Here is a 19,858-nt window from a genome sequence, read left to right as displayed (position 1 = left end):
CCAAATGATTTTTATTTAAAAAAAAAAAACCCTCTATCTTCCTCCCTTTTAAAAGATGTCTTTGGGCTTCTTCTGTTCATTAATTTGTCCATGTGTTCATGTTCATACTATGTTGTTTTAATTATTATAGCTTTGTTGCTTTGTAATTTGTTTTAATACCTGGTAAGGCTAGTTAGTCCTCTTCTTCCACCCACTACCCCTTAAAAGATATTTTTTCTAGCAATTCTCTCTTACTTGTTTCTGGAAGTCATTATTTATTTCAGAATCATCTTTTGAGTTCTGCCCCCCAAAGCCCAAGCAAACAAAAACAAAGGAACAAAATTTAAAAAATAAATCTCAACTCTGTTGATATTTGGGGGAGCGGGATCATATTGAATCTGTATCTTAACATAAAGGGAGGTTTCATATTTTTGACGTTAAGTCTTCACCTGCAAGTCATACGTGTTTTCCAGGTTTGTTTTCCTTCTTGATCTTCCATATATCCTGGTTTTGTTTTGTGTATCTGATTTTCTTCTGTCTCTTCTAGATGTTTTTTTTTCTTCTATATTGTCTAACTGGTGCTTTCACGTATATATATTTTCTGTTGTCTAATGTTTTATATAACTTATTTTGTTATGATATTCATAAGTGACAGTGGGCTATAGTTTTTTTTGTGTGTTTTTTGTCAGATTTTGATGTCAGTGTTATACCATTTCCAAAAAAAATTGTATGCACTTGTATGTGGGGAAGGAATTTACAGAGCATCAGAATGATCCATTTCTTGGAGGTTGGTTAGAATTCTTCAGTGACAGTCCCCGGGCTTGGTGCTCTTTTGGCGGCGGGGGGAGGAGGGACAGCTTTGACATTTGTCTCTGGTTTTCTGTAACAATTGATCCCTTAGATTATGTCACTTGACTACAGTTAATTTTAACAATTTATATTTTCCTGTAAACTTACCCTTTTCTCCGTATTCTCAAATTATTTTGCAATACGATGAGCAAAATAGTGTCATTATGTTTTAAATTTTATCAGTTTCTATGGTTATTTCCCCATTATAATTATTTATTTTGGGTATTTCTGTTTTCTCCCTTTGGCTTGATAATGTTAGCTAATGGCTTATCTCTTTTATGAGCTTTTTTTTAAATAAAAATTTCTTCTTGGAGATATATATATTAATTCTACAGTTCTTTAATTTCATGCATTGTATTCTGCTTTTACATAACTAATGTCTTCTTTCTGCTCTCCTTAGGTTGAATTTGTTGTCTGTGTTTTAACTTCTTGAGTTGCATGCCTAATTAATTTATTTTCATTTTTACCTATGAACATGCTTTTAGCACAGTTCTGACATAACATATTCATTAGGATCATTTAAAGGTATTTTCCACTTTCAGCTTTGACTTCCTCTTTGTCCCAAGTGCTCTTTAAGAGAAAGAATAAAAATTTCAGAGTGGTAAGAATTTTATTTAAAAACTTCTAATTTTATTTCATTATAATCCCGGCATATGGTATGAATGGTTTCTATTTTGGCGAGTATATTGAGGTTGTCTTTGAAGCCTAAGGTTTTCAGTTTTTAAATTTTCTGTTTTCAGGGTATGGAAGGTATTATGTTCAGGGTATCAGGATAACTTTAGTACTTTGATTATTTTCTCCCCTGTATCCTGTTAGTTTTTGCTTACTTCCTCTGGCATGGGCTGGGTGGCCAAGTGTCATCTCTGACTCCTAAAATGGTCTTTGTTCTTCTTGTGTATCGTGTAGTTTTACTTAAAGAAGGATGACGTGGTGATGTTTGAAATATAAGTATTCATAACTGTTCAGTCATCACTGGGGATGGTGGTCTTTATTGTTAGAACGTTTCCGTCTTTTTAGTTTAATGTCCCTCTGTGTCTTACTCCATGTCCCCAACTTCAATCTCATCAGCCCCTAAAATTGTGCTCCTTTCTTCCTTTTAGTTTGTGCTTGCGTGTTCTATATTCACCCCTTTGTTTTCAACCTCTCTAGGCAATCGCATAATCGCATGTTGTTGTTTTTTTTAATGTTTAGACAGAGCATGAGTCGGGGGTGGGGGGGGCCGAGAACGAGGGAGGCACAGAATCCGAAGCAGGCCCCAGGCTCTGAGCTGTCAGCACAGAGCCTGATGCGGGGCTCGAACCCACGAACCACGAGATCATGACCTGACCTAAAGTCAGATGGTTCACCGACTGAGCCACCCAGGCGTCCCTAGGCAATCGTGCTTTAAGAGACTTAAGAAATTTGGACCTCACTTTTGTGATCCAGTCTGAGAATAAAAATATTTTAATAGGTAAAATGATCGCATTCACATAAATTAATGTAACAGACATGTTTGCTTTTAGGTTTTTTTTTTCCTTTTAAAAGGTTTTTAATGTTTATTTATTTGTGAGGGAGAGAGAGAGCATGAGCAGGGGAGGGGCAGAGAGGGAGGGAGACACAGGATCTGAAGCAGGCTCCAGGCTCCGAGCTGTCAGCACAGAGCCCGCTGCAGGGCTCAAACCCACAAGCTGTAAGATCATGACCTGAGCCGATGTCAGACTTGGAACTGACTGAGCCACCCAGGTGCCCTTTTTTTTCCCCTTTTAAATCATGTTTTATGTTCTACTTTCTGGTTTTATTGCTGCTTCATTTATTTTTTGAATCCTTTACTCCATATTGTGTTTTGCTTGTTTTTTTATGTGTATATTTCTTCTAATAATTTGAAAGGCTTTTATTTCCCCCCAAGTGGTTACCTTTTGTGTGTGTGTGTGTGTGTGTATTCCCTAGTATTTATTGAATGCTTTCTCAAGAATGATAAAATTGCTGTATTTCCACTAAATCCTATCTCCCCCCACCACTTTAGTTGATCATATTATTACTGTTTTTCTGAATGTTTCCCTCTTATACCATGTAAATATTCTTATTAAATATTCATACATGTCTATTATTTTATTAGCTTTAATGATGTCTTTGATAGCCAGTTGTAAGCAAAATGTTATCAACATATTTACACTATTTTCTACCTTCTCTTCCTTTCCCTGAGCCAGGTTTTGTTGATTATACAATTTCTATATTATCAGGGTTTAAGACCTTTATCCTTGGTTCTAGAACCACAATTGGCACATTGCTTTAGTGTTGGTCTTAGTCTCAGTTACATGGATTTCACGTCACTTCAGTTTTGCTGCTGTGCTTTCTGTTTTCTTCCACTCATCTTTTGATTGGCTTGAGATTTCCCTCTTGTGGATTCCTCAAGCTCACGAGATTGATGTTCTTGTGTTCTTGCATGTTTGTAAATGTTGTTTGTTTGTTTTTTTAATTTTTTAAAATGTTTTATTTTTTTTTTGAGACAGAGGCAGAGCATGAGCAGGGGAGGAGCAGAGAGAGAGGGAGACACAGAATCCAAAGCAGGCTCCAGGCTCCAGGCTCCATGCTGTCAGCACAGAGCCTGATGCGGGGCTTGAACTCACGGACTGTGAGATCATGACCTGAGCCGAAGTCGGACACCCAACTGACTGAGCCACCCAGGCGCCCCAGCATGTTTGTAATGTTACCTTTACACTTGATTGATAGCTTGCTTGGATATAGCATCTTCAGTTATTCTATTATTTCTTTGTTTGAATAATGTTGTGGAGATGTCTGAGGTTACCCTGGTTGTTTTCCTTCACCCTTAAAAGCAACTCGATCTTTTGGGCTGAATGTTCCAAAGGAGTATTTATCTTTGAAGTCCAGAATAAAATTTATTAGATTTGATCATTCTTTGCTGGTATTTTCCTGGGACATAAGAGAACTTTTTAATTGGTAGATTTACTTCTATCTTTTTTGGAAAATTCTTACAAATATCTTTAAATATATGTTCTATTCATAATGATATGAATTATATATATGTTTGTCTACCTTTCAGACCTACCATTTATCTGTGATCTTTTTTAAGCCTCTTATAAATTTATACTGATTTTTCTTTTTTTTAATTCTGTCCTCCATATCACTTTCCTATGCTTTCAGCAGTGACTGTAATTGGCTTTACATTGTCTTCTACTTTTTTCTGAGCTCTACCATCTCATGACTTACATCCTTTGCTTGCCTTGCCATACTTTTTCCCCTAAACATTTGTATCTCTTCTTTGTGTTCTTGGTTTGTAGAAGTAATTGCTTCATTGAGTTTTAAAAATTCCTATCGTAATATGTTCATTTTTCTGGTGAGAGTTTTTTGTCTACTGTTTAATTTTCCTCTCTTCTCTACTTTTGTGTTATAATATCTTTACATTATAAATTCTATGGTAGTTTCTTTCTGGTTATTAATTCCTCTTTTAATGAAGTAACTTTTTCCGGGACCAGCTGTTTGCATCAGCTTCTGGAGTGGAGGAGGGAGAGCATGGCCATGTTGTAGGCTACCAGCACTTTCCTACAGGGACATGAGTATAAGATCTTTTAAGCTTTCCTTCTGTCTAGCCAACTGGCAATGACAGCTACAGATATGCTCATAATGTGGAGCCTTTCTCCTCTAACCCACCTCACTAAGAGACTGCTTTCTGCAAATATGACTTTTCTGTATGGTTCGTCATTGACTCCACATTTGCTTGTGAAAATAGGTTCAAGAAAGCTCCCACTGTTCAGCCCACATACCTGTCCTTATTATTACTAACAAGAGAGTTAGTAATAATAAAGTAAATAGTAAAGAAAGAGACCTTCCTTCCTTCCTTCCCTCCCCTGGAGAGTGGCACTTACCTTGGAGGGTATGTTTGGCCAGCTTTACCTGAGCATTGTGCCACACTGTTTTCTTTTAGCATCTTTCTGCATCCCAGTTATGTGTTGTGTCTATATTGATAGGTCTCTGCTAGCTTTGTCAAAGAGAGTTCATTTCTTATTCTTCTTGTTGCTTTTAGGTGATTTTCAAGAGAAGTGTTTTTTTTTTTTTTTTTCAAGGAAGAAACAGCAACCAGACGTTCCATACCATTCTTTATTTTGGTGGTCTAATTAGCATATAGCTTCTATTTGCTCGTAGTCTCTGCTTACTCAAAACACACTAATAACTCTATTGCCTTAATGCCTTTTTCTATGTCTTTTCAGTTTTTACTTTTGCTACCAGTTGACTGATGCTCTCACTATAGTTTCCTATTCAAACTTCTGAGACAACTTGGTTAGTCCAGCCAATAGCCATTGTCCTTACTTGGATAGAACTTTTTTCTCTTTATGAAACCTTGGATCAGTTCCTTTCACTGGTCAAGTAGCTACGGTTGAAGGCTCTTCAATAACACACTAGAGTATTTACAATCTTGGACTGTCTCCTTCGCAGGGGACTGTGGGCATGAGGGTTTATATGGGCAAGCATAACCTAGGCAATGACTTGTGGTTGGGGCTGAGTTTGTAGAGCTTGGGGGGAAGCCCCTAAACCACACCTGGATGGAGTGGGGCATGCTGAGGAATAGTACCACATGAGACTGGATATGCAGAGTGGGGGGCAGTTGCACTTGGTCCCCCACCCTTCTCCCTTTCCTTTCCCCACTGACCTGGGAAGCCCCCACAGAGCAGTGGCTCTCATTGGCTCAGGACCTGGGTGGCATTCACATGAGTCAGCACCTGGGCAGGCCCTAGGAGGGATACGGCTTGGTAGTAAGAATATGCAAGAAGCACCAAGGGAAGTGAGGCTGGAGGAAGAACCCAGTTAGGAGGCTCTTGCCTCTCAGCATGAGGGAGCAAGTCCTGGGAACTGAGAACAAACTGGAACAATTGTGCACCTGGAAAATTCCAAGACCAGGGTAGTGTTGGAAGGGAAGAAAGAGGAGGGATAGAGCGAAGATCCTCTGCTGAGACAGAGCCATAGAACTCAGGAGCTAACTGGTAACGTGGGCAAGATGGAGGGCGGTCAAAGATGGAACCACTGACTGAAACCAGGAAGTGGGAGGGAGACGTGGAGCAAGAGGGCGATATGGAGTCTGGGGTCAGGGGGAGAGGGTCAGGGAGTACTTTTAGGGTCATCAACATTGAAGTAGTTTAGGTTATAAAGCATTTTGGTTTGTTGTACCAGTGTTTACTTATTACAATTAATATTTTCTCTTAAGTGACTGGTAGAAACACTCATTCCAGGCTAAGGTGGCACTGATTTGGCTTGGCCTTTGGATCTGAGCATATGGAGACTGCCCCTGGAGTGTGGTCAGTGTGATGAGTGGGGGGCTTGCTCCTCCTTTCCCACTTTGCCCTATTCTTCTGGCCTCTCTTTACTCCTGTGACTCATTCCCACTCTGCTCCTTCTGCAATAATAAGCTGCAAGGTCAGTAAGTTTAATAATAAGATGCAAGGTTAACTTAAAAGACAATCTAGTTCAACCCTTTCCTTTTACAGAGGAGAAAACTGAGTCCCCAACAGAAATGACTTTCTTAAAGAGAATGGGTCCCAGAACCCAGGCCTCCTGACTTTTGGTCTGGGGTCCTGTCCACAGAGTAGGCCACCTCTCTAACCAGCATGTAATAGTTTTCTCAGTATCAATGGTTTGCACTGAGTGTAGGTTTGCTTTGCAGATTTGCACACAATATTGTCCCAAGGAGTCCTGAAAATGAACATTTTAGAGAGACTTCTCTGGAGCAGGTGGCCCCATGACATAGCCTCTAGCCCGATGAGCATCTGCAACTTTAAGGGAGTCCTTCCATCTGGTTACCCACACAGCCTATTTATTTTCTCTCTACACCATAGTTCCCCCCTCTTGATTTGAGGGATTCAGGCCTCATCCCTCCTTGTCCTGTTTGTGTCAACAGGCTCCCATTGGTCTAGTTATCTCTTGTCTCTCTATTACGAACCAAATTGTGTTTCCCCAAGATTTATTTGTTGAAGTCTTAACCTCCAGTGCTTCAGAATGTGACCTTATCTGGAGACAGGGTCTTGAAAGTGGCAATTAAGTAAAAATGAGGTCATGTGGGTGGACCCTAATCCAATATGACCAATCTCCTTATGAGAAGAATATATTAGGACATAGACATGCACAGAGGGAAGACCGCATGAGGACACAGGGAAACAAACTGAAACTGAGGAGGGAGGCCTCAGAAGAAGCCAACCCCTGCTGACACCTTGATCTTGGACTTCTAGCCTCCAGGAAATAAGTCTTTGTTGTTTAAGCCACCCAGTTTGTGGTTCTTTGTTGTGGAAGCCCTGGCAAACTAATATACCACCTTTCCCCTCCAGCCAGAGGGAGCCTTCTGCCATGCAATGCTGACCCCTCACACCTACTGGATAAAGTCTAGTGTGGCCTACAGCCCTTTCATCATCTGGTTCCTCCTCTCCAGCCTCATCTCTCCGTGATACTCCACACCCAACCTCAGACATTAAGGCCAGAGACGTCAAGCAGATTCTCATTCCTCCAACACACCATGGCCATTCACATCTCTATGTTTCTGTCTGGAGATCCCTTTGGCTCTTTTGTCTGCCTGGCTAACTCCTGGCCAGCTGTAAAGCCGGCTCAGACATCACCTCCCCTGGGAAGCCTTTTTCAACTGCTCCCCCCCTCTCCTGTGCACTCAGCACCTCATTCATCTGTTCTGCACAGATCACATGGATACAATCGTCCCTTTTCCTATCCCTCTTCCAGAGAGTGAGTGTTTGGAAAGTCTACTCTTCTTTCTATCTCTGGGTGTAAGCAAGAGGTCTTCAATAAACATTTGTTGAATTGAGTTGAATTTTGGATCTACAGGGGTCATGGGCTTGTGCTCTAAGAAAATAAAAGAGAGGGGACTGGTTACAGTCTGGCTCCAGCTAAGCCTGGCATTAGCAGGTGTGTCTTCTTTTTTTTTTTTTTTTTAATTTTTTTTTTAACGTTTAATTATTTTTGAGACAGAGAGAGACAGAGCATGAATGGGGGAGGGTCAGAGAGAGGGAGACACAGAATCTGAAGCAGGCTCCAGGTTCCGAGCTGTCAGCACAGGGCCCGACACGGGGCTCGAACTCACGGACCGCGAGATCATGACCTGAGCCGACGTCGGCCGCTTAACCGACCGAGCCACCCAGGCGCCCTTAACAGGTGTGTCTTCTAAGAGTGTTTGGTTTGCTGCTCAGGACTGGGTATTTGTTGACTGCATACATAGCACAGCTGGTCAGATGAATGTCTGTCTCCAAGTTTACATGTAGACTGACTTGGGCAAGGACGTTTCTGGTTCCCAGTCATATCTGTCAGGGCAGCCAGCACAGTTTGGGGAAAGCACCAAACAGGTTTAAAGGACACTTCAGGGGCAGAGAGTAGAGATTGAGAGTATTGTGTCTTACCTCAGACAGGTATAGCTTTGAATCTCAGCTCTACCACTTACTAGGTATGTGACTTTAGGGTAAGTTACTTCATCTCCCTAAGTATTTTTTCTCATCCATCAAATAGGGATACTAACACCTACCCCCTAGTGTGTTTAGAGGATTAAATGCAATAACCTGTCTCTATCGTTTACCTACCTACCAGTCTGCTCTACTTACCAACATCTATCAGTCCATTTACCCATTCATCCATCCATCTCTTGATCCATTGACCCAACTCTCTGTCTAGTGCTTTGTCCGGTTCCTGGCACATACCAGTGCACAGTAGATGTTAGTTCCATAAGACGAGAAGGGACATTTTCCTCAGCTTCAATGACAGGGTTTGGAGAGAGAGGGGACTTTCCTAAGACTGTTCAGATGTTTGACCTTTGCCATTACATCAACCACAAGCCCAGAGGAATAATAATGGTGATGATGATGATGACGATGATGACGACAGCAATTGCACAGTCTGTGGAGCACCTGGTAGCTCACAGATGATATGCACCAAGCCATTATGTGGTAGGCACCAAGAAATGCACTCAGTTCCGCGGCAGGAAAACCCTCGCATCTGAATGAGAGAAGATGATGAGAGCAGTTGGGGCAGCAGTTTTGCATACCGGGCCCAGCTGTGGTTCCTCTTGTCTGTCACATTGGACTGTTTTCCTTGCCTGGAGGCCTGAACAGGCAAAGCTCTTTCATAAGCCAGTTGAGCTTTCCTGGGTGTTTGACCTTGAGGTCTTTTTCCACGGCTCGGAGAGAAAGTGGAGATGTCTGGGACCCGGGCGCCCTCTCCCCACCAGCCTGCGACGATACCTGCCATCTTTGCAGAGGTCGGCTCTCCCTGGCAGCCATCCCAGGCAGCTGGCCCCTCCCGCGCGCCATCCCAGAGGGCCATGTCCTCGTTCACGGACCATTGGGTGCAGGCTGCCGCTCTCTCCTGCCTAATTGCCGTTGTCCTTGTTAACACCCTCCCTCTGCCTTCATGCCTCACACCCACCCACCGCTCTGGCTCCCCCCAACCAGTGCCTCCTACTTGATGAACAAGATGTAAGTATACAAGTTATTAATCTTCCTAGCGAGGCAATTACAGCCCGCAAAGTTCCTCCTCGGACACATTGGCTCTTCTATGACAACCTTATCAGGTTAGCAATTTCAGATCTGCATTAAGTGTTCAGAAATCAATTTTCAGCTTATTTTGTGTTGCAAAGTTTCTCATGCCTGAAACCGCACTGCTAATTGAACAAGAGCAATTGATGTTTTAGCAGTAATTAAAGATGGTAATTATGACCAAATCTCCCCCATGGCCCCGCCGTGTTTGCTTTTGGACCTGTCAGAATGGTGGGCAGGCCAAATCAATCTTAATGAAGTTGGCACTTCAGAAGTGTCCCCAGAAATGGTGTCACCTTCAGGGTGGGGATGATGGAGTCATGGGGAGCAAGGGGGACAGCATATTTGGGACTGTGGAGTGACCAGTTAGCTGGTCAGGCAGTCATCAAGTGTAACCAGTTTGACCCTCTGAGTGGTCTTCGAGGGAAGGAATGGACAAGGTGGGGTGAGCAAGCTTGGCCTTGGCTAGTTTGAATAGTTTCAGTGGGCTCTGGGGCATAGGGGTGTTCCTAGTTGTCTGATACCTGGCCTTGGGGTTATTAGGGCAGAGTGATAGTGGCCTGCAGTGTAAGAGCCCTGTGAGGGCCTGATAAAGGAGGCAGTTGGGGTCTGGGCTCTGGATTGGTTTGTTTGCCTATGACAGGTACCCTCTATGTGTTTGCTGTTTCTAGGAATTAGCTTGTCTCAGAAGGGGCAGTCCCTCCAGTGTTAACAAGGCAATAAGAATCAGATGTCAAAGCATCAGAATAAAAAAAACATGCTTAATACATGCTTGGGCTGGGCATGCTAGATGCATATGGGTTGTGCTCTAGGAGAGGACTGCCATGCATTGCTGTTGTTCTCCTGTTTTATAGGGAGAAATTGAGAGCCACTTTGCAAAACAATCTAAGCATGGTGCCATCTGCTCTTGAGGGAATGCATACCAGAGGCTGGGCATGCCAGCTGCCCAGCATTATAGCTTCTGGAAGCCATGAGGAGCCCCCAACCTCAACCAGCTCATTGCAAGGCCATCTAGAGAGAGCCATCAGGTCATTCAGTGGGCATTCCTACCTGCATCTCCACAATGACTAGGATGGAGTCCCTGCCTCAGGATCTTTATAGACCAGCAGGGAAGAAAAAGTGGTGAGCAGATAATAAGGAAGCATAGCACAGTGTTATAACATAGCCATGCTGACTTACAGGAACACGGAAGAAGAGCCTGGTTGGGTGAGCGAGGGGTTCCTGCAAGCTGCTCTTTAAGGCTGAGTAGATGTTGAACAAGTTGAAGTTGGAAGGGTCCCACTCAGGCAGAGGGGCTCAGTGTGAGCAACGTCATGGACGTGTGAAGCATTGTGGCATGTTTTGGGGGACACTGGAGTGTAGAGGAGGTGCAAGAGAAGAGTTTGGAGAGGGAGACATCACATCAGGGTGTTTGGGTTGTGCAAAGCAACCTGGAGGTGGGGAGTGGAAAGCCACAGAAGGGGTACCATGGAAGATGTCAAGTTGGCTTTTAAGAGAGCTCGTTCTAACAGTTGTGTGTGGGTGGCACAGTGGAGGCTGGTGTGGCCCTGAGGGCTCAGAGACACACTGCCTGGCACCTTTTAGAATGATTCCTGGATCTTTCTAAAAGGCAGGAGGGATTCCTTGGACACTTGCTGTCCCCACTCTTGTGTTTGGTCGCATGTAGCAGGTCACTGGCAGTTGAGCAGAGTCTGGTCCGTGGCCAAATGATCCCCACAGCTCCGTACTCAAAACTGCCTTATTCCAAGCCTCTGCTTCCGTGGGTTTGGGAAGAAGCAGGCACAGGTTGGTGGCAGCCTGCCTGGTAGCAGTGTCGGGCAGCACTGTGAAGTGGACTGTCCTGGAGAAGAGAGCAGGATAAGCAAGAAATGTCCACCAGTCCCTGCCTAGCCTGCAGCCTGTCTTGACCACAGGGGTATTTTGAAAGCATGGCTCTTAAGCACCGTTCGCACATGCAGACCGGCTGAAAGGTACACACGTGTGAATGGAATGAACATGTATGTAACAAACACACATGCCTGCCTGAATGTGAGCACACTGAGCAACATGTATAGGCACAGCAGTATATGCAGATGTGCCCAAAGTCACGCATCTGTGTGTGCTCACTGAAACACCACCCATGTGTATGCCATTTGCATACATAGCCGGGCACTCAGGGTGGATATGTGTACACACTCTCAGCCCTAATGGGAATGTTTGCCCTCTGGTTCAGGTGGCATCAGTTTAAAAAACGAGGTAATTTGGGAGCCAGACAGGTCTTCAATCAGAGGGCTTACCTCTTCCAGGGGAGGCAGTGGGGGTGGGGTAGGGAGCGAGTACAGAGTAAGGGGTGGGCGAGAAACTGTGCAGGGTTCTTTAGGTTCCTCTGGGGGTGTACGTCACTCTTCCCACATCCTGGTCACTTGGCGGGAGGTAGGCATATTTTGGCCCTTCAGACGGGTCCACCCTGGTCTTCAGACCCCAGATTGTCAGTCCCTTCTCTGTCTGAGTCAGGCCAGTCTTCACTGATGGTCGCAAAGGTCTGGCAGCTGTAATGGGAGGATACTGGTTCCACCTCCACAGCGATGGGGAAATCGGGTCAGAGAGTTTTTGAGTTTCGAGTTCATTTTGCTCAGCTCTTACACTGTTTAGATGAGTGGACAGAGGCCCAGAGGGGACAAGTGACTTGCCCAAGGTCACACCGAAGCTACATGAGGGTGTACCTCCCCATAAGTCTGAGATGCTCTCTTTAGTAAACCCCATACCATGGGCTGGGAGGGGCTCTATAGGGCTTATCCAGCCAAGGTTTGGAGATGCACGCCAGCTCAAGGCTCAGATCTTATTGGCCAGAAGGATGCCTCTGATAACACACCTTCGTACAAGCGGAGGCTCTGTGACTATGTGACCAGGCCCTTGCCACCAGACACCCCTGCCTTGCTCATCAGCTACAGTGTGTATTTGGGTTCCTGCTTTAAAAGCTCTTTACTTGTAGGCATCTTCTCTGTCCCCTCAATACTGTCCCTTGCGTCCTGTTTACTTTCCTTAGGCAGGACCCTCTCCTGGGGGGCAGCAACCCTCTCTCCCTAACTACTCAAGCTTCTTGTTACAGCTAAGCTCCTCTCTTTTTGGTGGCCTCTTAGGAAAAGAACAGCTGGTCATTTTTTCCTGATGTCTTCTGATGCTAATCTCCTAGGTTGGTCCTCTTTACAGACATAAGCCTTGCGAGAACTTTCTAATTTTTGACTTCCTAGGAAACAGCATCAACGGGGAAGATACTGGGGGTGGTGGGGGTTTTTCAGTCAGCCCCGGAGCTGATTTTTTTCTTTATCTTGATGGGACCCTGTCTTTTTTGGTGGGGCTGCTGTGCCACACCCTGTGGGGCCCCATTTAGGCAGAGTTGGGAGGGTGGGAAGCCAGCCCAGGGCCCCAGGACCACATGTGCCCGTAATTTCCAGGCTCGTTGACCACTGAATATCCTCTATCACCTTGGACCCCACATTCTCTCCAACTCCTCTCTCAGCCGGCCTGTGTTCCTGAAGCTCCTTCCCTGGATGGGTGATTGATTAATTGATTTACATATTTATTAAAATGTATTTTAGTAGCGTCTTTGCCTTTGATGCCAAATCTCATTTCCTATTGTGGGGCTGCTGACAGCCGGCATTGTAAATGCAAAGACACTTTACAAAACAATTTAAATAGCAATTGCCACCAGCTTAAAAATGAGCAAAACAGACAAATAAAATACTGATGAGGAAATTGGCAGCTTCAGGACAAGGAGGGCCAGGGGTTTCTAAGCAGCCAGCAGCCCTGGGTGCTGGGATGGTAAAGGCTGTGTAATTGTGTCTTTGGAATGGCCCAGATTCTAGGTGTGGATGAAGGGAGGTTAACAGTCGCTGCTCTGGGAGCAAAAGTCCCTAGCCCTTAAAGGCAGCCCATCTTTGGGGGAACTTTGCTGAGCAGAGGGGATATATAGAGGCAGGGTGCAGTGAGGGCTTGAGCCTCCGATCTTTGCCCTGCAGTCTCAACTTTCGAGGTTGTGTCTGCTTGCTCTAGGGAGCACTGTGGGCCCGAAGGCTGGCCTGAAGATCTGGGAGACCAGCAGGCAGCTTGTGGAGTGGGAAGTGTGTGGACAGGAAATTCAGTCTCTGGATTCTCGTACAGCCTAGCCCAGCTGTGAATCTTAGGCAGGCTGTGTTCTCCCCCTGGGTTTCTGCTTCCTCTGTAGGGTGCACTGTGCCAGAAATCCAGGGGCACTAACCTGGGACCCTGGAGGCCTGGTGTCTGGTCCTGCTGGCCACTTCCTAGCTGTGTGACTTCAAGCAGGTTACATTCCCTCTCTGGGCCTCATCTGTGGCATGAGAGCAAAGGATGTGATGTTTTGTGAATGCCTTTGTTTTCTTTCCTTTTTATCTATGATTTGGTGGAGACCCATGATACTCTGTGGTCCCCACTGATGGTCTGATTGGAAAGAGGGTGAGAGGGAAGGTGAGTGCGTGTGTGGTGGGAGGGGACAACCTTCAGAAGGCGGCCGGAACCAAGCCAGAATTCAGAGCAGGACATGATTGTATTGCCCCTGAGAAAAGACAGAGATGAAAGCTGTCAGAAAAAAGGCCCAAATCTCCAAAGGCAAGTCAGATAGCACTCAACCTTCTTGTCCTTTTATCCATTACTGTTCTCTGGTTGCTTTATCTCCCTGGTTTTGCCTCCTCTGTCTCCATCCTTGGGGCTGTCCCCCCAAGGGTTCCCCCCGCCTCACCATGCTGCCTTTTCCTGCTGCTAGATTTACTTCCTGCATGAGCTCATTTTGCAGCTATCCTCTCTTTTTCCAAGATGCTCAGATTTTCATTTCCAGTCTTGACCTCTTCCCAGAACTCTAGTCTCATAAATCCAGCAGCCTGTAGGACATCTCTCCTTAAATGTCTTGCTGTCACCACAAAATGTCCAAAACCACATTCCGCATCTTTTCTAACAAACCGCTGCTTCCCCTGTGACCCTGGCCGCCGCCACTGCTCCCTCCTCCTCCCCCTCCCCCCCTCCTCCTCTTCCTCCTCTCCCCTTCTTCTCCTTCTCCTCCTTCTTCTTCTTCTTCTTCTTCTTCTTCTTCTTCTTCTTCTTCTCCTCCTCCTCCTCCTCCTCCTCCTCCTCCTTCTTTGCATTCTCCTCACTGTGGTTTCCTATATCCAGGCAGTTATCAGAAGAAACTTTTGTGTGGTGTTTATAGTTTTTAAGGCACCTTTCTGTGCATGGTTATATTTCTTACAGCTATTATCTGCCAGGCGCAGGATAAAGGAATGAGCAAAGCAGGCACGGCTCCCTGCCCTCATGAGACTTAAGTTCCAGTGGTTTCTCTTCGCCCCAGGCCTCTGACTGGGTGGCTTGTTCATGGGCACAGAAGCCATGCTTTGCTTGTCTTGGGAAGCTTCCAGAGACTTCAAGCACAGATTTTGGTTCAAGGCACATGATACAGATATACATATATAATATGTATTATATTATAATACATAATAATATATATTATATATTATATAATATATATACATAATACATACATATACATACCTATACATACATATACATAATACATAATAATATATATAATATAATTATATATATTTTATATTATAATATAATATATAATATATATAATATAATAATATAATACATACATATACATACATATACATATACATAATACACAATAATATATATTATATATTATACATTATATATATTATACATTATATATAATATAGATCTATATAATATAGATAATATATATATCTATATATATATTATCTATGTTATACATATATATAACATATATATTATACATACATATGTAATATATATAACATATATAATATATATATAACATATATATATTATATATATATATATTTTTTTTTTTGGTCAAAATATGGGAGGCATTTTGTCTAAGCATACCACTGTACTAATCGCTGAGGGTGTGAAAATAGGATCCCAGTCCTTAGGGAACTTGCAAACTGGAGGAACAATGTATCCACAGAGACTCAAGAAACAAACCAAAACAGGGACATCTGGGTGGCTCAGTTCATTAAGCATCCACCTCTTGATTTTGGCTCAGGTCATGGTCTCACAGTTCGAGCCCTGCGTCGAATTCTGCACAGAGGGCGTGGAGGCTGCTTAGGATTCTCTCTCTCCATCTCTGCACCTCCCAGTCTCTGCACCTCCCCTGCTCCTATGCATGCTTGCTTTCTCTCTCTCTCAAAATAAATAAACTTTTTTTTTTTAAAGAAGCAAACCAAAACAATATGTAGGATATTCACAAGGGAGTGTTCTATTCATTCAGGGGTCCACCCGTTCATTTAACAGATAATTATTAAAGACCCAAAATGGGGGCGCCAGGGTGGCTCAGTCATTTGAGCCTCAGACTCTTGATTTCAGCTCAGGTCATGGTCATGATCCCTGAGTCAAGCTCATGCTGAGTGTAGAGCCTGCTTATGATTCTCTCTCTCTCCCTCTCTCTCTCTCTCTCTTTCTCTCTCTTTTTTGCTCTCATTCTGTCCCTCTTCCCCTGCCTAAAAAAAAGACTGTAAATGTGCCAGGCACCGTGCTGATTGTAGTGAATGAAAAGAAAAAAGAAATAGTCCAGGGGTGCCTGGGTGTCTCAGTTGGTTAAGCGGCTGACTCCAGCTCAGGTCATGATCACACGGTTCATGGGTTTGAGCCCCACGTCGGGCTCTGTGAGGATAGCTCAGAGCCTGGAGCCTGCATTGGATTCTGTCTCCCTCTCTCTCTGCCCCTCCCCCACTCACGCTCTGTCTCTCTCAAAAATAAATAAACATTAAAAAAAAATTAAAGAAAAGAAATAGTCCCTGCCCTCAAGGAGCCCATGCTCTGGTGGAGGGGAAAAATGCATAAACAAGGATCAGTGCAGAGAGGGGCAATGGAGGCAAGAGGCATGAGACGCGTGGGGGGGTGGGTGGCACTGATGAGGGGCCAAGGTTAGGGAGGGCTTCCTGGAGAAGGGGATGGCCGCTCTGGCCTCAGGACAGGCACACAGGATCAACAAGCAGGAGCCGGTGGTTGGTGGGGCAGGGAGGGCAGTTCAGAGGGAACAGCACATGTGTAATGAGCATTGGTGACTGAGCAGCTCAGCACGGCTGGTAGTTAGGAAGGCTTAAATGTCAAGCAAGTGGTAGTGAGTGTAAGGGCAGGTTCATTCAGCTGCAGAGAGAGCTCTCCTGGAGAGATCAGCGAAGGCTTTCTGGAGGAAGTGTGCCTTCAAAGGCACACTGAAGGGGCAAGGAGGATTTGCACTATGGGGACGAAAGAGAAAGGCACTGAGCTTTCAGGGGCTCCCGTTGCACTGTGGTAGGCAAACCCTTCACATTCTGGTCCCAGCCAACCTCTGGCTTTCTTTCCCGGTGCCCCACTGCTCATACTGTGCCCTGGGCAAACGGGATGGCCTGCAACTCCCATGCTTTCCAGCAGCATCTTGGAGGAGCCTTCTGTGTGTTTCTGAATGTCAAGATCATAACCATCCTTCAAGATTGGGGATTCACAGGCCTCTTTTTCCATGAAGACTTACCCCTCCCTCTCAACAGACGGCCTCTCTCTTTCCCCTGTGTGTCCCCAGCACTTTTCCCTGATAGCTGGGGTTCTTCTCTGCATCTCCTCCATATTACCTATAACATGGTGCTTTAGAGCTTAACTCACCTCTTCTGCTGCACTGCAGGGCAGGTCTTTTGCAAGTCATCCCAGTGGCTCTCTGGGCCTGGCATGAAGTCCGTGGGTAGCCCATGGTGGTTGAAAGAGAGAGAGAACGCCTGATGCTGGAGGCCACAGTGAGCCACAGTGTGGAGACGGGAGCTGAGCCTGGCATGGGGGGATGTGGTGGGTCTGAATCTTTTGGCTCAGATCCAGAGAGGGAGGTAACCATGGATTAACTGTTACAAACGTGTATGTACTCTCATATGCATGGTGTAGTTAATGTATGGAGAAGATACTATACTGGGCAGCTCTGGCGAGCAAAGCCACCTTTGAGTGTGGGGAAACAGGGTCTCATCGGATAGGTGAGGGCTTTCTTTGTGCGCAAGTCACTACCTGCCATCCAACTGGAGTAGGTACAGTGGTGGCCTCTTAGACTGGAATCTGGCACCGAGTGGATCGCCCCAGCCTTGTAGGAAACTTAGTCCGTGCCTCTTGATTTTGTCTAATGAGCAAACACGCTCTTCATTCATTCATTCATTCATTCACTCATCCATCTAACCATTGATTAATGATAATGCATGCACAGATGCTCAGGGGCAGTGGGAAATCAGGTGGTACTTGTCACTTATATTTGCTGTGCCCTGCCTCAGCTGTGTCATGAGGAAGGGATGTGTGTCCAAGCTTTAGCTGGAGTTTTACAAGCATGGAGGCAGGAGAATCCCAGTGAGGCAGGGCACGGCGGGGTGGGGGGGGTGGCCTTAGAAGGGGCGAGGTGAACTACTTTGTTAGCCTACCCTCTAGTCCAAGATGCTACTTCCTGAGCTCTTCTCTGTCAACCCCTGGGCACTTTGGGTTTGTTTTTAATAAGGGGTCCTTTTTTTCACGAGACAGTGTCGTGCAGTGGTTGAAATACAGGCTCTGAGTGGGGCACATGGGTGGCTCAGTTGGTTAAGCATCCAATTCTTGATTTTGGCTCACGTCATGATCTCATGGTTTGTGGGTTCAAGCCCCACATTGGGCTCTACACTGACAGTTTAGAGCCTGCTTGGGATTCTCTCTCTCTCTCTCTCTCTCAAAATAAACTAAAAAAAAATTAAAAAAAAAAAACCCGCACAGGCTCTGAGGTTTGCCTCTACCCATTAGCCAATTACTTAAGCTCTCTTAGATGGCATCTCCCTCAGGGGACAGGTGGAAGAATGACAAAGATTGTGTGTGACCTGCTAGGGCCCAGTGCATACCATAGTGAGTCTTTAATGAGTGATAGCTGTCATTATAATTACACAGAGATGCAAAAGACATGGGGTTCTCTGTTGTCAAGAAGGAGAGATAAGTACACAAGCGAAAGGAAAGGTGCTGTCTGTTATTCATATAGCCCAGGTGGGTTTGCATACTGTCTGCTGTACTCTTCTTGGCCCATCCTCCAGTGGCCTTTGTCACACACAGCTTAGTCAGGGTGAGAAATTCACACTGGGTCCCTGAGCACAATGAAGGAGCTAAGTGGCCAATGGGAAATCGAACCCACAACCTTGGCTTTGTTAGAATCGTGGCACACAGAGCTGGTACGCAGCCCTGACACCATCCAGCCACACGGGCCTCCCTGAGTATGAGGCCCCTCATAAGGGGCATGTGGGAGGTGGCTGAAGTCTCACAGATGACCCCCTACCCTCCAAAGAGGCCTCCTCATTCTCCTCTCTCCAGAGTCCCAGGGTGACGCTCCCTCCTGCTCCCTTCCGAAGGAACACTATCCATGGCTGTCCCCATGGCAACTGCCATGGGGACCCAGTTGGGGGTGGGATAAGAGAGGGATGAAGGAGAATCATCAAGAAGTATTTGTTTGGGAAAAGCAAAAAGGAGTGGAGAGGGAGAGTGGGAGGGAGAAAAGACAGGACGGCAAGTAGAGACAGAGGAGAGAGAAGCAGCAGAGAGAGAGAAGGAGAGGGAGAGAGAAGAGAGTCTTTTCTTTGGGGAAAAATGGAAATTTAATCAGATCAGTTTTTATAGTGCAAATAGAAAATCAGTTTTAATAAAGCCAAAAGGAAATGCAAAACAGCCGCTTGAGATGGAGATTGTGTTAAACAGATAGCTCTTTAGGAGTAGCCGAGTCTGGGATGTTTATTGTGCACAGACAGAGCAAGGAGGGGGATTTCTGGCTGAATTTCAAATAGGCATTCAATTTGGCTTTGGGGGTTGGTGATGAACCCCTCCCTGGTCCCCTCCTCCCTGCACTCAGGCCCGTCTGTCCAGGGAAGGAGCTTTCCCAAAATGAAAGCGAGAAGGAAGGGGAGGGCGGGGACATCAGGGGCACCATCCTGACCCGGAGCAAGAGGAGTCACCCTCCCCTTCCCGTGGGGTCTGGCCCATTCCTCCCGAAGACTGGACTCAGCCCTCCATGGACACACCCACTGTTTTCAGCTCCTGATTCTTAATTATAGTTCTGGCCCAGCTCTTGGTTTTATTGCTTTCATTTATTATAAAAAGACCAGTGTCTGTTTTTTTTTTGAAACGGCTATCTGGTCAAATCACAGTTGATAAGCAACACTGAGCTGTCTTTTAAAGACAGGCCAAATTTATCACACTTAAAAAAAAAAAAAGGCAAGCCTTCGATGGCCCTATTAGAAAATTTCCCCCCCTTTTCCCAGAGTGACATTTTAGTAAAAGGCTTTATTTTTCCCCTCAGCTTTCACAAAGCCATCGCCTTGAAAAAGAGAGGGGGGTGGGGAGGGAGAACGAGCTGCAGAGCACTTTTGAGGCTGTTCCATAAAATATATGGAGAGGGCACAGAAGATAACAGGATCTGTCCTAATGGGGCTGTTAGCTCAGGAGGAAAAGAGGGGGCCTTTGGCACG

Source organism: Prionailurus bengalensis, chromosome D1 (assembly GCF_016509475.1).
Source record: "Prionailurus bengalensis isolate Pbe53 chromosome D1, Fcat_Pben_1.1_paternal_pri, whole genome shotgun sequence".
Classification (NCBI taxonomy): Eukaryota; Metazoa; Chordata; class Mammalia; order Carnivora; family Felidae; genus Prionailurus; species Prionailurus bengalensis.
The sequence above is the reverse complement of the archived record's forward strand: the minus strand, read 5'-3'. Positions refer to the sequence as shown.